Below are 18,839 nucleotides of genomic sequence, written 5' to 3' on the forward strand. Positions count from 1 at the left end.
CATGGCCTATTACTAATATTATTAATTACATCAAATCAAAACTTTATTGCGGTCCAAAGACCCACAAAACAATTTCAAAACTAGATACAGTTAAAACGACCAGACAGACAGATGGAAGAAACCAAGGCAGTCATTTTGTTTTATCTAGGGCATAATGATCTTTGTTTCTTATAACTTCTGAAAGATTAATTACATTGATTAGTCCATTTTTTTGCCCTGAGCATCCCAAAAGAACTTAGGCTAAAAAGCAATGAATAACAACCAAGTAAACAAAAACAAAAAACACCCCTAAAAACACAGGTGCAAGTAAAAGGCAGGACTAACAGATCCTACCCCACTAAAAGAGGGCACAGTGCCACACTTCAAATTATGGGACAAAAGTTTGAGACAAGACTTTGTTGGCACTTAAAGACATATAAAAGAAGGCACCATGCTTGTCTCCCTGGGGAGAGCATTCCACAGACAAGAATGGTCAGGGATAGGATGGTGGGAGATGAAGACCCACAACATAGAATCATAGAATCATAGAGTTGGAAGAGACCATAAGGGCCATCGGGTCCAACCCCCTGCCAAGCAGGAAACACCATCAGAGCACTCCTGACATATGGTTGTCAAGCCTCTGCTTAAAGACCTCCAAAGAAGGAGACTCCACCACATTCCTTGGCAGCAAATTCCACTGTCGAACAGCTCTTACTGTCAGGAAGTTCTTCCATCTCAAGAGCATCATGTTGGCTCCCTGCTGGGAGAAAACAGGCCCTCCCTTCAGCTCCAAATACCTGCAGGGACCAGATATCGGAGACTTCCAAAGTTCTAATCACCTTACACTGTATCCAGAACAAAATTCTAAGAGCCAAAATGACACACCTTGGCACAGTATTTGAAGTTTAAAACAGGACCCTTTATTTGATATAAGAATATCTATAAAGATATCCCCCAAGCCACTGCTGGCTATTGCCAATTGCGGCTTATAGGGCAAGAGGCAGAGAAACCAACAGTAGGTGGAGTCAGAGAAAATGACAGGCACAGCCAATTAATTTAAGTTTTGTCCCCATCTACAAGAGACACACTGAGCTAAGGAGGCAGAAGCTGAAAGGCAGGGCCACTCTCTGGACTGGATGTAAGTAATAAGGGGCAGGCAGGTGGGAGGGAGGGACTGGATGAGGGCACACCCACGTCCACAGGTCTGCTTACTTAAAATCAAAAAGTTTTGCTTGCTTAATGAAATCATTACTGTGAGGTTTCCATTAATGTCTTCTACACTTCTTGTAGGCAGATTAGCACAGACGCCATAAAGCTCTGCTGTTGATTAGACAAAGTTGGGGATCTTCCCCACTATCTGCTTAATTGTTAACAGAAGGTATTAGAGGAAAACCATCAATGGTACCATGTTCTTTGTGTGTAGGATGGGTCCAAGATACTTTGCTACCTGAGGCAAAAGATAAGGTGGTGTCCCTCTGCATTCTGCATACAGAAGCTAACACACTGGCAGCTCAATCTTACCTCAGTGTTGGCAACGGGAGAGCAGCTTCCACTACACTTGGGGGCAGCAGATCAGGTTAGGGAGTCCTGCGGAAGCCATGTAGGACCCTGCTCTGTCCACTCCCCACCCCTAAAAATATTCCATATAAAGCATCTATTCTACTGTGCCTAATGGTAGGGCCAGCCCTATCTGTGTGAGAAAAGATGAAATGAAAAGGATATCAAGCTAAAGAGAAAAGTTGTTGCCTTCCTAATGGCACTAGCTAAGGCACAAGCTTGTTTTTATATATTTATTAAGACAAATATAAAAGACAACTGGAGAACCCTGGCTGTTTCCATCATTTTTATTTGATTTGTCATGGTTAATAAAAACAAAACAGGAAGCTGGTACAGTTAGGCTGGACTTATTATTATTTCATTTGCTGGGTTGACTGCCAGTCTTTTAATTGTTTTTTTATTGATTTATGCTTAATTAAGTTAATGTTATTTCTCATCTCATTTGTTATTAAATGCTCATCTTCCTTGCTTCGTATTGTAACAACCAGTGGTTGCAAGAAATAAATCTAAACTGATCTGATAACTGTATAAATAAAGGCCAAATTATATGTTACATAGGATATTTGGGATTGGCACTGATGTCTTTGTTTTCACTGTGGGAAATTCCAAACAGATCTGCAAAACTAGTGGTGGGCGTGTCACATGCCTTCTCCCAATCCTTGTCCCCCACCTTGCTTGGGGGCAAATTGAGATACCTTTGTAGCTCAGAAATATCCACCGATCTAGCACAGAACAGAACAGCCATCCAGTTCTGACAATTGTACAAATTACAAGTGGGGTAGAAAAGGCAGCCATCAGTAATGTTTCCAAAATTCTCACTTGAAGACCTCCCTGGAGACTAGACTTCCAAATTACCCAGTCCTGTTTCTAAACTGAGATTGACATATCCAGAATTATTCATTGTTCCTTTAAAAATAAAAATAAATCCAAATTTTGTGCAAAACACTCTGCATGCACAGTTTGACACAGCTTTCCATTCAGTCATGACATTTACCACCTCTCCATCACCAATGCACACAGATGCATTGGCAAAGCGCGCGCACACACACACACAAACCCCAAGTACGATGTTGTACATGTGGTTGGACCAAGATGCTTTCATGTGTTTTGTCACATGTGCAGCAGTGCATATGTGCACCAATGAAACACTGCATGAAATGTGTGATTACTTTGTGATTGCTTTTTTCTGCTGGCCCAGTTTACGTTGAATACTAAGCCAAACTATGGCTTAGGGAGAATAAACCGGAGTACATACAAATCACTCCTCCCTGAATCTGATACTGCCATGCTGTCCAGAACTAAGCCATAATTTGTCTTATTTATTTGACTTAATCAAAACCCTATTTCCTGATATATCTTGCTCCAAATAAACCATGAGTTGCAATAACCAAGATTTAATATTGGTTTGCTGCTTTGGGTTTGTTTGGGGGAGACAAAATATGAGCTTGCATTCTCGTGTTGCGTTAGCCAAACCACTGGTAGCATGAGAGAAGCAGGACCCAAGGACGAGCAGAGTAGCCACAATATTCACTCTGGATATCTGCACACTTGCTCCTTCCCATTAAACTATGGTTTGGCTTAATTCAAACCAGACCATAGTTTCATAAATGCATATGTGGACATCATTGATGTGATGGTGAGGAGAGGTGAATGAACAGAAGGAAGTGAAAGCTGCAGCAAATGGTGCAAACTTCATTTCCATAATTAATTCTTGAAACTCATCTACTTAATCTAGAATTCAAAAAGGCTGGCATGCAGGGGAGAATCAACCAGAGGCATGGGAAGAAATGGAAGAGGGAAAACCTCCTCTCTCAACAAGTCATGCTAATTTGATGTTTTGGTCAAAAGAGGTATGAATCATGCACTGTTTATAAACCCAAGCTGCCCAGGCTATTCATTTTTTAAAAGACAACAACAACAGAGCTGATTCTAACACCTGTACTTGTGATTCTATGCCCTGCATAATTTCCTTGCCACCTGCAATTCTGTGCATTTCCCATGTTTACGCATTGAGTAGAAGAAGTTGGATAAGGAAGACAGGCACAAAAAGGAGTGGAAGAAGTAGAGGGCAGGCTCAGACAAAAGCAGTAGTAATAACACAAGTGAGACCTTCAGGTTTCCATCCCTCAACTTCATTCTACTGGCTAGAGTGACAGACTAGGATCCAGGAAACCAGGGTTCGAATCCCCACTCAACCATGAACAAAGCTCACTGGGTGACCTTGGGCCAGTCACCATCTCTCAGGGCAACCTACCTCACAGGGCTGTGGTTAAATGAGGAAGAGGAGAGAACCATGTACACCAGCTTAAGCTCCATGGAGGAAAAAGGTGGGTATAAATGCAATAAATAATAACAATAAATGCATTAGCCATTTTCACACATGCACTCAAAGACAAGAAAGGGGGAGAGTGGTATCAGATTTGTTCTCGCTGTTTCTGATGTTCACATGCCCATTAAAAGTGAGGAAACACAACCGACACCCTTGCCAGCTGCATGTGTGTCTGTGACAGGGGACCATGCAAAATGCGAACTGAGACTACAGATGTGAATAGGCTCCGCTTTAATAGTTGGCAGAAGGCACCTGATCCCTTTTTAAAGCTGACCCGATTCTACTTTCCCCACCTTCTCACAACATTTATGAACGCCAAAGGTACACCAAAATTCAGTAGCTGCGTAGGCTTCAGAGATCAAGTGTCAGACAGGCAAACATAATATGACACCCAGAATAGAACCCCAGTGTTTCATTTCTATGAAATTCCTGGAAGCCTGACCAGTGAGTATACACATCAGGGGGTGCCTTTTGCTGCGGCAAGAAAACAGATGGCAAATAAGGAAGATCACTGCAGAGCACAGCGGGAAATAGAAATGGGGAGAGAGAGAGAAAACAACAGTGCAGGATCTGGGCTGGGGGCAGCATCAATGTCAGAACCCAGACACAACAAAGGTATTTGTGACTAGGAAAAGCTGCAGCCAAGGAAGTCCAATCTGTTCACGTCTCCCCTGTACTTCAATGGTCACAATGAGGGAGCTTTGAGGCACCACACATGCCAGACAGCTGACTCTCATGCAAGTAGAACAAGAGAGTAGGATCTCCAAGGGAAGAGGCACAGCTCAGTGCATGGGCGTAACCAGGATTTATGTTTGGGGGGGGCAGGACACCCACCTGTCATCATCCGCTGTCTGGCTCTGTCTAGCAGATTCTGAATGAAGTGTCTCAACAACTGCTGTTTTAAATTACTCTCTTTTGACCCCAAGTACTCAGAAAAATCTGTCAAAATCTTCAGTCATTTGAAAACTAGGAAGTTAAATGAAAAAGTTAACACTAAGGAGTACCTTTCATGCAGTTAATAAGTATATTTTGCAAAACTACAAGGAACATGCCTTTTTCATCTTTTTTTAAAAAATAAATCTAGATTAAATAAAGTGTTTATGGATTTGCTGGAAATCTTTTTAGCACGTCTATCTCAAATTCTTCCTTTTCCCCTCAATGCAGTTTTTCTGTGCACACTCAGTAAGAATAGGCCATTGAGAGACTCCCCTGTTATCACCGGCCTTAGACAAGTCTTTACTCTCCACAAGGTGCTACTGAATGACTGCTCTATGGCACAAGTGGCACATGGCTGAGCAAGAGAGATGAGCAGAGCCTTGAGATAAGGTATTGCTCAGTTGGGTTGCCAGTTGCATTGCTAGAATGTGACACAACGTTATCCAGGTGACCTCAGCAAGCATTTCAATTTCATATATTCTGATTACTTCTACTATTAGTTAAGTATTTTTATTTATTTACTTGACTGGGAAGCAGATGCCTCCTGCCCCCCTGGCTACACCCATGGATCATTGGTAGATCACGTGTTTTGCATGCAGAAGATCTCTGCCATCGCCAGTTAAAAAACTGATAGCAGGCAATGCAGAAGACCTCTGCTTCAGAACCTGGTGAACTGCTGCCAGCCATTATAGACAACACTAGGCTAGATGGTATAAGGCAGCCTCATTTGCTAGCCCCTAAACCTCTTGGGCATGGGTGGTCAGTTGAATTATGCATGAAAAATATTGTTAGGTTCTGTTGATGTCATGAAAGCCCTCAAGGGGTAATATATCCCTCCAGGCACAGGCACCAGGGAAAGCCTATGATGGTTATGGACTTTTTAAGGATAAAGGTAAAGGTAAAGGGACCCCTGACCGTTAAGTCCAGTTGTGGACGACTCTGGGGTTGCAGCGCTCATCTTGCTTTACTGGCCGAGGGAGCCGGTGTTTTGTCCGCAGACAGCTTCCAGGTCATGTGGCCAGCATAACTAAACCGCTTTTGGTGAACCAGAGCAGCGCACGGAATTGCCGTTTACCTTCCCGCCAGAGTGGTACCTATTTATCTACTTGAACTTTGTACTTTCAAACTTCTAGGTGGGCAGGAGCTGGGACTGAACAACAGGAGCTCACCCTGTTACGGAGATTCGAACTGCCGACCTTCCAATCGGCAAGCCCTAGGCTCAGTGGTTTAGACTACAGCGCCACCCGCACTGCTGAAATCCAAAGTTCTCCCAGCCCAGGTGTGGGAGAGGGTCCTTGGCTCAGTGGTATTGCATATGCTTCCATTCCCAGTTCAATCTTGGCCATCTTCAGTTAGAAGGATCAAGGAGGTGACACAAAATTCCTCTTCTAAGATTGTCCCTGGATTTTCTGTACAGCCAACCAGGACAAGCAATGCTGTGCACACTGAATGCCATTTGACTATAATACTTCACTTGCTTGAGATTCCTAGCCTTCACAAAGAGCTCCCAGGATTCCTTTGCTGCAGCCAAGCAGGGAAATAGAAGATGATGAGAGCCTCAGCAGGATCAAGAAAGAAGTATTGCATTGACCAGTGATGCAGATTTTCTGGGGGGTGAAACTGAATTGGAAAAACTCCTAGAAAAACCTTCCTATCAGAAAAAATTGCACTGGGTGATTTGCATCAGAAAATGTTCTGATCCCTAGAGTGATCTATTTTAGCATATTTATCTTACTTATTAAAAACAACAACACCCCAATAAACCTATATTTGCCAAAGCCCACATGTTGGACTACAACTCTCATCAGACCCAGCCAGCTAGTGGGAGCTGTAGTCCAAAGTATCTGGAGAGCACCTGGTTGGGGGAGAGAGAACTAAACAAAGCTTTAAGAAAAAGCAGCCTGTGTTAATTTTCACCGTATTTCACCAGAAATATTTGATAGAAAAAATTAAAGCACATTTAATGTGGTTAAAATGTTGCATTGTGTAGAAAACGTTATTGCAAAATATGTAATGGCAATGCCATGTACGTCACTTAACATTATAGTCATGCCTTGGTTTTCAAACAGCTTAGTTCTCAAACATTTTGGCTCCCGAACACCGCAAAGTGAGTGTTCCGGTTTGCAAACTATTTTTGGAAGCCAAACGTCCAACGCGACTTCCACGGAAGCTGCGCCTTGGTTTCAGAACATTTTGGAAGTTGAACGGACTTCTGAAACGGATTACGTTTGAGAACCAAGGTACGACTGTAATTACATTTAAGGGCGGGAGGGAACAGAGGCACTGAAAACTGTTGACACAAAAATGCAGGTTGACAACCTAAATAACGGTGCATTGTATATTCATTGCAAGTAATGAATTTAGGAAAGGAAAATTTTCTTCTCAGAAATAAAGCGCTGGGAAAATCTCCATCCCCTCATCACTTGCCCCGATAGACTGAGGGTGAGCATTGGAATCTGTTTCTGTTGGAAGTAGCAAAGGAGGTTGGAGCAACAGAAGTAAAGTCAGTCGCAGACAAGGCTCTGAGCCAAAGCCTCAGACCCAGGGGGACTGGATACAGTAAACAGAACCAGGCAGGTAAATGGCTAAGCAGTAAGGATGGGCAAACATGTCTCTTCCAGGGCATGAACACATTAAGGTGGTTGTTACCTCCTGCTATGTTTCAAGTCACACTTTATGTTGCCGGACACATTATTCACCTGATTTGTTTCCCGTGCCTGCAGTCCTCACACAGCTGTTATTCAGTGAAGCCATCACCTGTGCATATACAAACCTCAGCTTAATGAGAGATTACATTCTCAAACTGGATGGAAGCTGGTTTGAGGGAAAGCACATGAAACAGCAGTATTTCTCAAGAAGCTACAGAATACAGATGGATTGTGACAGGGAGTATGGGAGGGGGCAGGTGAGCCCCGCCCTGCATAATCAAACACATGACAGGGCACATTGACATCATTTGAGGGCTTGTCCCCCTCAAATATTTTATTGGGGGAGGAGCAAAGGGATCTCAGCATCTTAGAGTTGGCTTCCAAGAATTGTGACTAATGCTATGCATTTTGGGCTTCAAACACCAGTTGTGGGAGTGCATTGGTGCCAGAGTAAATGGGATTGTGTACCCAGCCTCAGTTTCCCTGTTTCTCATTCTTCCAGTGTTGGCCACATTCACACTCTTAAAGCACTATGATGCACTCTTAAAGCACCACTTTAAATACTCATGGCTTCCTCCCAAAGAATGCTGGAAGCTGTAATTTGCTAAGGGTGCTGAGAGTTAGAAGACCCCTGTTTTCTTCCCAGTGGTTTCCTTCTCAGACTGATTTCACAATTAATCCTTCTTCATGGGGAACTCTGGAAATTGTAGCTCTGGGGGTGGAAAAGAGGTTTCTTAACAACTCTCAGCACTCTTAACAAAAACTATAGTTCCCAGGATTCTTTGTAGTATTATAGCTTTTTTAATGGATGGTGTGAATGTGGCCCTTGTTCAGTTCTTTACATTTCTATATCAGTTAGTGGAGTGTTTTTCTTTAAGACCTCATGAAAATTCAGCATCATTTCAGTGCAAATTTCTCCTAACAGAGCAGATTCTGGTATGTAGTTTTGACTGATATACTTTTGTTTTTCGTTTTTTTGGAAAGCAAAATAGCAACCTCAGACCACCTCATGAAAAGGTAAGTAATTAATGTGTGAAGAGCAAACGTTCATAGAACTGTAGACTAATATGCATATTTAAGTTCTGGACTTAAGCAGTAGCCCAGGAAACGCAAATCAATTAAGTTCACTTAATTATGGAATGAATGATATCTTTAAGAATCTCTAGCAGCAAAAAATACATAGCATAAAAACAAATGCAACATTTAAAAGCCCTGGCAAAACAGAAACTTCACCAGACCATGAAGAAAAGAACTCCAGAGATGCGAGGTCAAACAAGAAACTGCCCTGTCTCTGGTCACCACCTGCCTTTCTTCAGCTGGATTGGGACCACATAGCAAGAATTTGTAAAGCACATGGTTTTACCCAAAGACTTATAGGAACTGTGGCTCCATGAGGAGGAAGCTGGAGATCCCAGGATTCTTGGGGGACACCATGACTGTTAAAATGGAATAAATATGCTTTGAATATATGGTGTGGATTGGCAGGTTCATGTAGAAGCAGGTGGTCCCTTTAGAATATATATAAAATACCACTACCACTGAAAACCAAAAACCCAACAGCAAATTGTAACTTCAGACATGGATAAATAGCAGCACTCAATTACTGCTGTTCTACTTTAAGTTGCAAGTGATGTGGCAACTCTGGGTTGTGTCCAATACTATTCCTACTTAGAGACCCATTGAAATAATGGACATGCCTTCTTTCTGATGCAGCTTGATTCTAAAGTTAGTAATTAATGCAGAGCTGGGATGGCTTAATACCAAGAGAAAAGGTTTCCCTGTAGCCTCCGTTATGAAGAAATTCACCCAAAGAAGGTGCAACAGAATTTGTCAGTCACCTGAAACAGACACTCTCTTTTGTCTGATCATACCCCACCATTATTGCTGCAACTATGCAAAGGGAACTGTCCACCCAAACTTAGAGGAACTGTCCATCCTCGTTATTGGGCATTTGTCAGCTGCACTGGCCAAAGTAGACAATCTGAATTGCAGAGTTCTTGCAATTACATAGTTCCTGCCTTTCATATCCTTTCGTAAATAATAATAGCAGTGTGTGTCGGGGTCATTATTTTTGTTTGTTATTACGACATGCATTTTTGTGTTTTTATGTTGTAAACCACCCTGTGATCTTACAATGAAGGGCAGAACAAAAATTTAATAAATAAAATTGCCAGCCTCTGCAAAGTTGGTGTGCTCTTAGAACCGACAGCCTACCTTGCAACCAAGCTAGAACTAGAACCAGACCTGACAATCAACGATTCACACCTTGCAACGTACACGCTGAGATCCGTAGCTGTAGAAGGTGTACTGCGGTCCTCTCCACTTCTGCGGAGCTCCTTCAGAACCTTATGTATACACAGATCGACCTTCCCCAGGATCCAACACACTGCTCTTTCCTTTGTTTTTCTTTCAGTGTCTCATCGCACTACATGGTTAAACTATGGTAAATGTAATAGTGGCCGCCAACATGGACGGCCTTAAAGGAGGATTGGGAAATTCATGAAGGAGACAGCTGTCAATGGCTACTAGCCATGATGGTTATGCTGTCCCTTCATACTAGTGCCTGGGAATCACAAGTGGAGAAAGAACTGTTGTGCTTGGGCCCTGCTTATAGGCTTCACATAGTCATCTGATTGGTCATTGTAGGAACAGGATACTGAGCAAGATGGGGCCCCTTTGGCCTGATCCACCATGATGCTTTCTTATACCGCTATTTCACTCAACCTCTCACTGCACACCACCCTTCCACCTTGTTCCTTTCTCTATGAACATCACCAACTGACTTCTTTCCTCTTTTCCCTCAAGCTTCCCATTTCCCACTCAGGCAGCTCCCCTGCCTCCCCCTGCCCATCTTCCTCACTGGCATAGCAAACCCATCTTCCTCCTTAGCATCAATCTGCCACCCATGATCCCTCTCCTTTTCCCAGCCCTCCCCTCCCCTCTCCCACCAGCTGTGCCTCTGGAAAATCTAGAAATAAACTGCAGAATGTTAATTTATGAATCAAGGAGGAGTCATGGGGGACCACTTGATTTCATTCCCCACCAGGGCCCAGCATTTTCTATTATCTTCCCCTACAGCAGATAGATGCTTCACCCACCCCTCAGACTTTCTCCCTCTGCCTGCCCCCCTGCCGCCACCCCTGTAACAGCCAGCCATGTTGACACCATCCCTGCATCCCCCCACTTCCCCGCCCCAGTGAAAGATTCAAACAATCAGATCTATGTCTGGTCTTTGACCTGCTGAACTGAAACCTCACTCGACCTTGGCAGCCCTGCCTAGGGGTGCAGAATCTTGACAAGCTCCAAACCCCAAAAATTATGATCAACAAGAAATGCAGTGTAAAACATACCAAACCCCAAAATTATTTCCTCAGTATTAAAAAAGAAGAAGTGATACACATCTTGACAAAAGGAAGAGGCATCCCCAGGCACATGAAAGGTGTTGAAAACCATACATGAAGACAAAATGCCAGTGCCCAAAGAGTCCCATCCCAGTTAGAGACACTGAAAATAAACCTCTTGACCATGAACCATTATTTTTTTTTAGTAGAGAGAGGGGAGATAGGGGCCATTTTAAATGGATAACAAGATCAGCATTCAGCTGCTGAGGCCCACTGAGTCACACATGCTTAACAATACTAGAGACAATCCCATTTTTGCACCTCTGCTTTTTAAAATCATTTTCACCATCATCTTCTTATTGCTGCTTAACAAAGATGCGCTCATCGTCTTCCATTCTGGTGCCCAAATACAAACAGATCCTAAAACCTTGACATGAGACAGAAGGAGCAAAGAGAGCAGTAGGGAGTAGGATAGTGCATGGTGACAGTTCCTTACTTGGATAACGTAGCCATACATACAGGTCTGGGACAAAGGGAGGAAGCCTAGCAAAAGAAACACCAGCATTTCAAGATCACAGACTAATGCCTTATGGGAGAGCATCCTTACATTGTATTAGCCCCCAAAGCCCCCTTTCAAAACAAAAGAAAATACAGAAATGGCTTGAATGCATTGGCCAGGAAAACACACACACACACACACACACACACAGACGGTACTACAATAAGGCCACGTCTCTCTCGTGCATCTGAATAACAACCAGAGCCTGTATTGTTCCCTTTCGATGGGAAGCCCATCAAGGCAGCTCCTGCCGCTAACATCCGTGTTGACACTTCAGTCAGCGGCAAGAACAGATTTCTGCATTTGCAATCGCAAGCCCCCCTTCCCATTTCCCCTCCATCCCCTCAAGAGTTAAACTGCTATAAGATGTCAGTCTCCAGATTTTCTGACACTGCTGTTATTTAAAAAAAAGAACATTTACAAATCAGAGAGGAAGGGGGCAGGGAGATGCAAGATGCTTTGAAGACAAGGAACAAGCCCCCTCCACCAAGGCAAGGTTTACGCACCACTATAAAACGAAAAACAAAGCATGCATTTTCTGGGATCCTCTTTCTCCTGCAGCGGAGAAGGAGAAGCTGCTTGATTGCAAAAGCAGAAGAATGCGTGGCTCAGGTGTCAATTGCAAGCGGAAGGTCCACAGGCCAGCCCTGTTCCCAGTGTAACAGCAGCAAAGGGGAAAATGAGGTTGGGGGAAGCATTACCTGCAGTCTGCCCTGTCATGCTGTATCCAGACTGTCGGCCTCTTAGGGTCTGGTATTGTCATCGAAAGCAATACCCTTTGCAGGAAAAAAAGAAAGAATGGGGAGTGGGTGAGGAGGGAAAGGAAGGCACACTCCTGGCTTAGTCCATTAAAAGGCTTCCCTTTCTCCCCATAGAGCAGCTTCTGACCTCCAATCCTAACATTAGTAGCTTGGATGCTTCACTGCCTCAGTGCTGTTCCCTAGCACATGTCGTCACCAGGCTCCTGCCGCCCTGATTGGCTGAGAGGGAGCAGATAATAATACTACTAATAGCACTGGCAGGGCAGGGGAAGACAAATCTTATGTTTCAGAGACAAGCAGCTGTGGGAATCTGAGGCGGGCGGCCTCATTCAGAAACTTGAATCCAGCCCCCGCGCCAGTGGCCTTTGACCTTTTCCCTCCGCTGGCTTTAGATTAAAGCCTATGCAAACTTTTAAAATGTTGTGCTTACCCAAGCACATTCCTTATGACTATATGAATGGAAAGGGTATTATATTATTATTATTATTATTATCAGGTGGATCCTGATTATTTCAGGATCCAGAGCAGCAGCAGCAACAACAACAACAACAAAAACTGCCCTCTTAGAGCAACTCACACTCAGGGTCATAAAATAATTTTAAAACACACACAATTTAAACAAGTGGCAACATTAACACACTCTAGTCTAGCCAGGCATGTCTCACAAACCAAGTTTAATAATATGGCATGGTTCAAAATAAAGAACAGCACTCATTTAAAAACTAGCTCAGCATCTTTGTGTATGAGAACTTGATTTTTTAAAAAAAGTCTTAAAGGCCTGCTTGAAAGCAGATAACAACAAAATATTCTTAATGCAAAGATTTCCAAAGAAGCCCTGATAGAAATAGACTGAAATAGAGGAGCAGGTTTTTTGTTTTTTACACACACACACACACACACACACACAAATTAATTGCACTTCAGGACTGCTGTTCACGCATGTTATTGGCTTGCAACCCTGACAACACAAATGGGTTTCTTAAAAGCTACCTTTTAAAAAACTATGGTAAGATAGCAAACCTGCTGGTTGCTTTTTATTATTATTATTAGGGGGAAAGGAGCCAGTATTTCTTGGCTGTCTAGCTTTGCTCAAAGCAGGAGAATAGATAACTGTAACAAACATTTAAAGGCTGACATATTGGGGTCGTTAAAGAGACAAATTAGTTGTGTTAATCTCATGTGCTGCTTGAGGAAGCCACCTCACTTGGCTGAATGGTAAAGCTGTGTTAGCATCCACAAGAAGGTAAAGAGAGGAAGGCAAATGCCAAAGGGAGGGATTCCTGCAACCAAGTTACCATCACTAACAAGGCCCTCACATGCATAGTTTTCTGATTTGTATGCTATGTCTATGAGCAATGTGTCAGGGGTAACATGTTTACATGTGATGAAGTTACAAGTAGCTACACTATTACCTTCAGCCAGGTTGAGGACCCATCCCAGCCAAAAAGGATGGCTTCTCCCACACCAAGAAAAATGACACACTTTTACTTTAGAACATCCAAAATCTTGTCATCATATTCATTTTTTCACTAATTGCATGATCTGGCAGAAAGCACAAAAGAAATCCAACTAAGCATTGTACTGTGTGTTGGCTTTGAGTCTCGTCCCCCATCCAATAAAATATGATCATTCTGATGTCACTGCAAGAAAGGGTGCTCTGAGATTTCCAAGTGTGTTTCCTTGGGAGTATCACTGGAAATAGATTAAATCACATACAGGTGCTCTACAGGGGAAAGAATTGGGCACTTCCACAACAGTGTACATACTACAGCTTCTCCATGGAGATTTAATGGCTGACTGTAGCTCACCGTAGCCAAGTATGGAATGACAACATTGTATGATGTGCTCTGGTTCCTATCCAACTTTTTGTCTGGCCAGGGCCAGACAGCCCATGAGGCAAGTTGAGGCAACTGCCTCGGGTAGCAGGTTCCACAGGGACAGCAGATCCCAACAGAGAGCTTTATTCTTGTTCCTGGTGTCAGATCTCCACTCACCCTTTCCATTCTTGGTGGGAAAGAGACACTAGTTTGTGGTTCACTCAGGTGCTAACGTGTCTTGGGGTGGCCCTGTTTTTGGGTCTCCTGCATGGTGAGGCAATCCCTCACTTGCTTTGGTGGAAAGAGCTCCTCAGCATCACACATTGAACCTAACTACCAGCCTAGTGGACAAAAGAGAGTCAGTGTGGTATAGTGGTTAGAATGATGGACTAGAACCTGGGACACTAGGGTTCAAATCCCCACTAAGCCATAACCCTCACTAGGTGACCTTGGGCCAGTCACTGCCTCTCAGCTTAACCTACTTCACAGCATTTTCATGTGGATATGGTGGGGAGGGAGAGAAACTACCTTGAGCTGTTTGGAGGATGTAAATCTAATAATAAGTAAATTTTGGTTGCCCAGTTTCACATACACTTAAAGGGGAATTCAAAGTTTGAGTTGGGGAAATAGTCAGCTTGATCTAGAGTCAACCAGATGCAGGCGTACACAAAAAAGAAATGAGATGTTGGAGGTAGAAAACTGGAAGACTAAGGAGGAATCTGCCTGTCAATCAAAATATTCCAAAATAGCTGTTCATTAGTTCCCAGAAGGCATCGTTTGACAGCTCATGGCATTAAGAGATCCCTTCTGTTGTTTAATTTTACACAGGCTGCTCATGAATAGCAACATTCTCTGATAAACAGTCTCCCCATTACCCCCTGAGCAGCTAGCTGTGAGCCCCAAGGAGGAAGTGGGACTTTGTGATATCAGCTGGGTTAAAGATTATGACATCAGAGCAGCCAAGCCAATGGCAAGATATTGGGTCTGGGTGCAAATGCTGGGTGCGAATGCTGTTATGAGCAGACTAGCTCACAATGAGAATGAGTCTTGTGAGAGAAGCAGAAAGCAGTCAGATGGAGAGATGTTGAGAATTCAGGGGGGAGACATCATTCAGAGCCCAACATCCAAACAAACCTTTTCAATAACAGCAGTAAGTCATTCTCTGTCATTGTGTGAACATCAGCTTCCATCAAATTGTGAACATCAGGAAAGTGCTTGCCATTCTCAAAATAACTAAGAAGATAATTTCAAAGAGATAGATGAAAGTTGCACTGTGCATTGAAAGTTTGCCCTTCAACAATGAGGATTAGAAACTTTGCTCTTTTATCAATGCTTTGGATTTCAATTGACATCAGTCCCAGCCAGCAGAGCCATATGCAGGTGGGGCTTATGGAACCACAGCCATGCTGTCTAGGGCTGATGGGAGCTGGGAGTCTGAGACATCTGGAGGGTACTAGATTGGCCTGGCCTGTTCATGTTTAAAACAGGAGATAAGGATTTACTTATTATTTAATTCTTCACAACAAAAAGGGTGTGGGAGTGAGGGGAGATGCACCCTCTCTGTGCCCCATGCTTTCTACAGCAGTCAGTTGTTTGAAACACTATCCTCTTGACTCAGCATTTTTCTCTCCACTGTTCTTTTTGCAGGGCTGGCTCAAGACATTTTGCTGCCTGAGGCAGAACTGCAAATGGTGCCTCTGACACACACACACACACACAGAGAGAGAGAGAGAGAGAGAGAGAGAGAGGGAGGGAGGGAGATCAGAAGTCAAGGGCAGAGTACCCAAGATAGTAAACCTGAGGCAAAGGATCCAAACAGCATTTTTCATCATCATAATCTCTTTATTTCTATACCACCTTTTGGCCAAGACCCCCAAAGCTGTGAACTAATTAATACAACAGAAAATATAATAGCACTGGTTGGCATCCATCAGTCTCAGGGGACAACGGAGGAGTGTGCCTTTGGAGGTGAGGTTAAAGTGTTGGAAGTTACAGTGGCTGCTGTGGCTGTAGAGACCAATACTAGGAGCCACAGGTGAGAGCTGGGTACACGGTGGAGACCAAAGGTGGACAAACTACCCTAACAGGAGCACGTCATGCCCCCCCACCAGAAGTGCTACTCCTCCCCTAGCATCCCATACACCCCAGCGGTGGGATATTAGTGTAATAAAGTGTAATAAATAAATAGATTGTGAGCCTGAGGGCAGGACCTATTTCATTACTGAACTTTGCAACCTGCTCTGTGAGCCTTGATTTTTTTTAGGGTGGGGGAGGTGGTTGAAGATAAGGGTTTAAAAAAGATCATCCAAATAGATAACTAAGTAAGCAGTTCTCTCCCTGACACCCGAGGAGTTTTGTTGCCATCAGGACTGATAGTGCTGGGGTCAATGGACTCGTTAAATATAATGCTCATAATATGGAAAAAGTTCAAAATATATAAAAAAGATCAAATATAGTGGAATAACAGAATACGAATCCCACTAACATAATGTTATGGACTTGCATCTTGCCTTTTAAATATTATTGCAATATTTTATTTATTGGTTTTTAAAAACGTGTAGTGCATAAACTGGGTGGTGAAGGTACCATTGCTCAGTGGTAGAATATATGCTTTGCACACAGAAGGTTGCAAGTTGAATTCTAGAACCCCTTCAGATCACAACTGATGGGTAAGACTTCCACCTGAGACTCTAGAGAGCTATATTTCCCTGTTAGACCGGTTTGTACTGAGCTAGAGATGGAACAGCGGTCTGCCCTGCTTTAAGGCAACTTCATAAGCTCCTGTTGCAATGATCTGGTTTTAGCAACATCTGAATTTCTTAACAAAAAACGTCTCCCCACTTTTTCTCTCACCACCAGCACCCCAGTTAAATCCGAGACAGTACACTTTACTTCCACGCAATTCTGGCCCATCAGCAATTTAAATCGCTCACAACAGCAACACCACAAGGCTATTTTTGCCCTTGCTATTTGTCACGGCTGGGACGTTTCAAGAGGGAGAGCATCAAAAAGAGAGCAAGAAGCGCAAGGGAAACTCAAAATTAAAGTTTTTGGACCACTTCGACTATGATGTCATGGTTTCCCAGCCGCACTCTGATTGGCCAGCGTGGCTCGAGCATCTGCTGAGAGCTAAGGGCTGGTTAGCTGCCGGAGGTTCAGACCTTTCAGAGCAGGTTTGGATCACGGCTGGTTGTCCTGACAACCTGGGGAGTGTCAGCAGCTCCTCCTGGTAACCAAATAACGAAGCCGCTGTCATCCCCTCTCAATTCCCCCCAAATGGACGAGATCTTTCATCAGAAGAGATTATTCGTATTGTCTGAATAGGAAATGCTTGCTTGCTTGCTCGCTCGCGGACAACGCACGCAGCCCCTGCTTAGTGCTGGGTAGATCAGGAAACACCTAACAACAGATAACTATGGAAACCCGTGTCGGGCAGCCTGACAGCTTTGCGTGTGTAGTAGGGATGCTCATCTGAGGGAGATCCTCTGGCTCCTTTGGAAACTCCAAGCACAAGACAGGGATTCCTCAGTACCAATCCAAGCTACCTATGTATAGTCCTCTCCTGCCACCATCACTACCACCACCGGCAATAAAATAAAATAAAATAAATTGTAATGGTTACTAGAAACCAGCCTCTTCAGTGGTATTTGTCCCAGACCAGAGACTGGTGAAAGCAGGGAATGATGGTGAGGGAAAAGAAAAACCTCTAAAGGCTTTCATGGGGTTTTCCAATTCTGCAATCCATTTGTTGTTTGAATGTAGTTAGCAGGACTGGATTGTGTATTTTTCAGTTATGCTGATTAGATCTTGGACTTTTTTAAAAAGGAAAAGGAAAATATAAGACACATTAAGGAAATTGTCAGAAAGCAGGACCAAAATGAATAGTATACGATTCATTAGTTAATAGAAACATATGTTTTTGATGTCCTTACTTATCCTATTTAATGATCCTGGAAAATCACCCTGGCCCTGGAAAACTACTGTCCCTATTTCTGCATAGGGTGAGGAACCTTGCTAAAATTTTGGTATTTGGAGTTGCTTGATCTGTTGTTCTTCCCGGTCCACCTCCTTCCCCATGAGCTCTAGAATGGCGTGGACGCAACTGCACTCTTATGCATATGCACTTCAGTGCATGCAGATGAACTCTAAGGCTTGATGCTGCGTGCATCCTGCAGCTGCTGAGAAATACTGTTACGTGTCACCCCAATGTCTAAGTGGTGTGAAATTCCAGAGGTTCCAGGTGCTTGCCCAAGGTTCATTTTCCTTGGAATGAAGGACAATGTGGTGTCTTTGTGACATATGGTTTACAGTCATACCTTGGGTTACAGACGCTTCAGGTTGCGCCTTTTCAGGTTACGGACCACCAAAACCCAGAAGTACTGGAATGCATTACTTCTGGGTTTCGGCAGTCGCACATGTGCAGAAGTGCTAAATCGCACTTTGCGCATGCACAGAAGCACCGGGTCGCAACCCGTGCGTGCACAGACGCGCCGCTGCGGGTTGCAAACATGCATCCCACATGGATCACGTTCGTAACCTGAGCATCCACTGTATTTGCACACATAAGATGCAGGGGCTCACAGCATTAACTCCCCCGATGGTATTGCTTTCCCCAAAGTCACAGCATAGGATTCCAGCAGAAATCAAGCATGTCTCCCACTCTCAGGCCTCTGCCTGCTTCTAGCTCAGTTCTCACACAACTTCACTCCCTCTTGCTTTTGTCTTTCTCACTATAGCAAGGTGAGGTAAGGGGTCCCTACCTATTTGCTCTCTGGCACAGAGCAACCTCCTTTGTTATACTAACAACCATACTTAGGTGGCAACTAAGCCCCTTGCCTGGCTAATTCAACAATGGAATCCTCCTCTAGATTTTAACCCTCACTGGATTCAAAACTCCAGAAATTAGAAGGGA

The 18,839-nt window shown here is 43.7% G+C and overlaps 1 protein-coding gene and 1 long non-coding RNA gene across 8 annotated transcripts in view; both read right to left on the reverse strand.

Annotated features, from left to right (window-relative positions):
- PAK3 (p21 (RAC1) activated kinase 3) overlaps window positions 1-12,323 on the reverse strand; it is an 81,426-nt gene extending 69,103 nt beyond the window's left edge. For 2 of the 7 annotated variants that reach the window (XM_083423721.1, XM_083423719.1), the window contains exon 1: window positions 12,051-12,285. The gene's annotated coding sequence lies outside the window, so the exon portion shown is untranslated. Of the gene's footprint in view, window positions 1-4,699; window positions 4,832-7,500; window positions 7,559-12,050 lie in introns of all 7 variants that reach the window. The other 5 variants (XM_083423723.1, XM_083423722.1, XM_083423724.1 and 2 more) reach the window with 5 other exon arrangements.
- LOC310669724 overlaps window positions 1-18,839 on the reverse strand; it is a 550,125-nt gene that overhangs the window by 505,205 nt on the left and 26,081 nt on the right. The window lies entirely within an intron of this gene.

Source organism: Podarcis tiliguerta, assembly GCF_965153285.1.
Source record: "Podarcis tiliguerta genome assembly, chromosome: Z".
In the NCBI taxonomy this organism is placed as follows: Eukaryota; Metazoa; Chordata; class Lepidosauria; order Squamata; family Lacertidae; genus Podarcis; species Podarcis tiliguerta.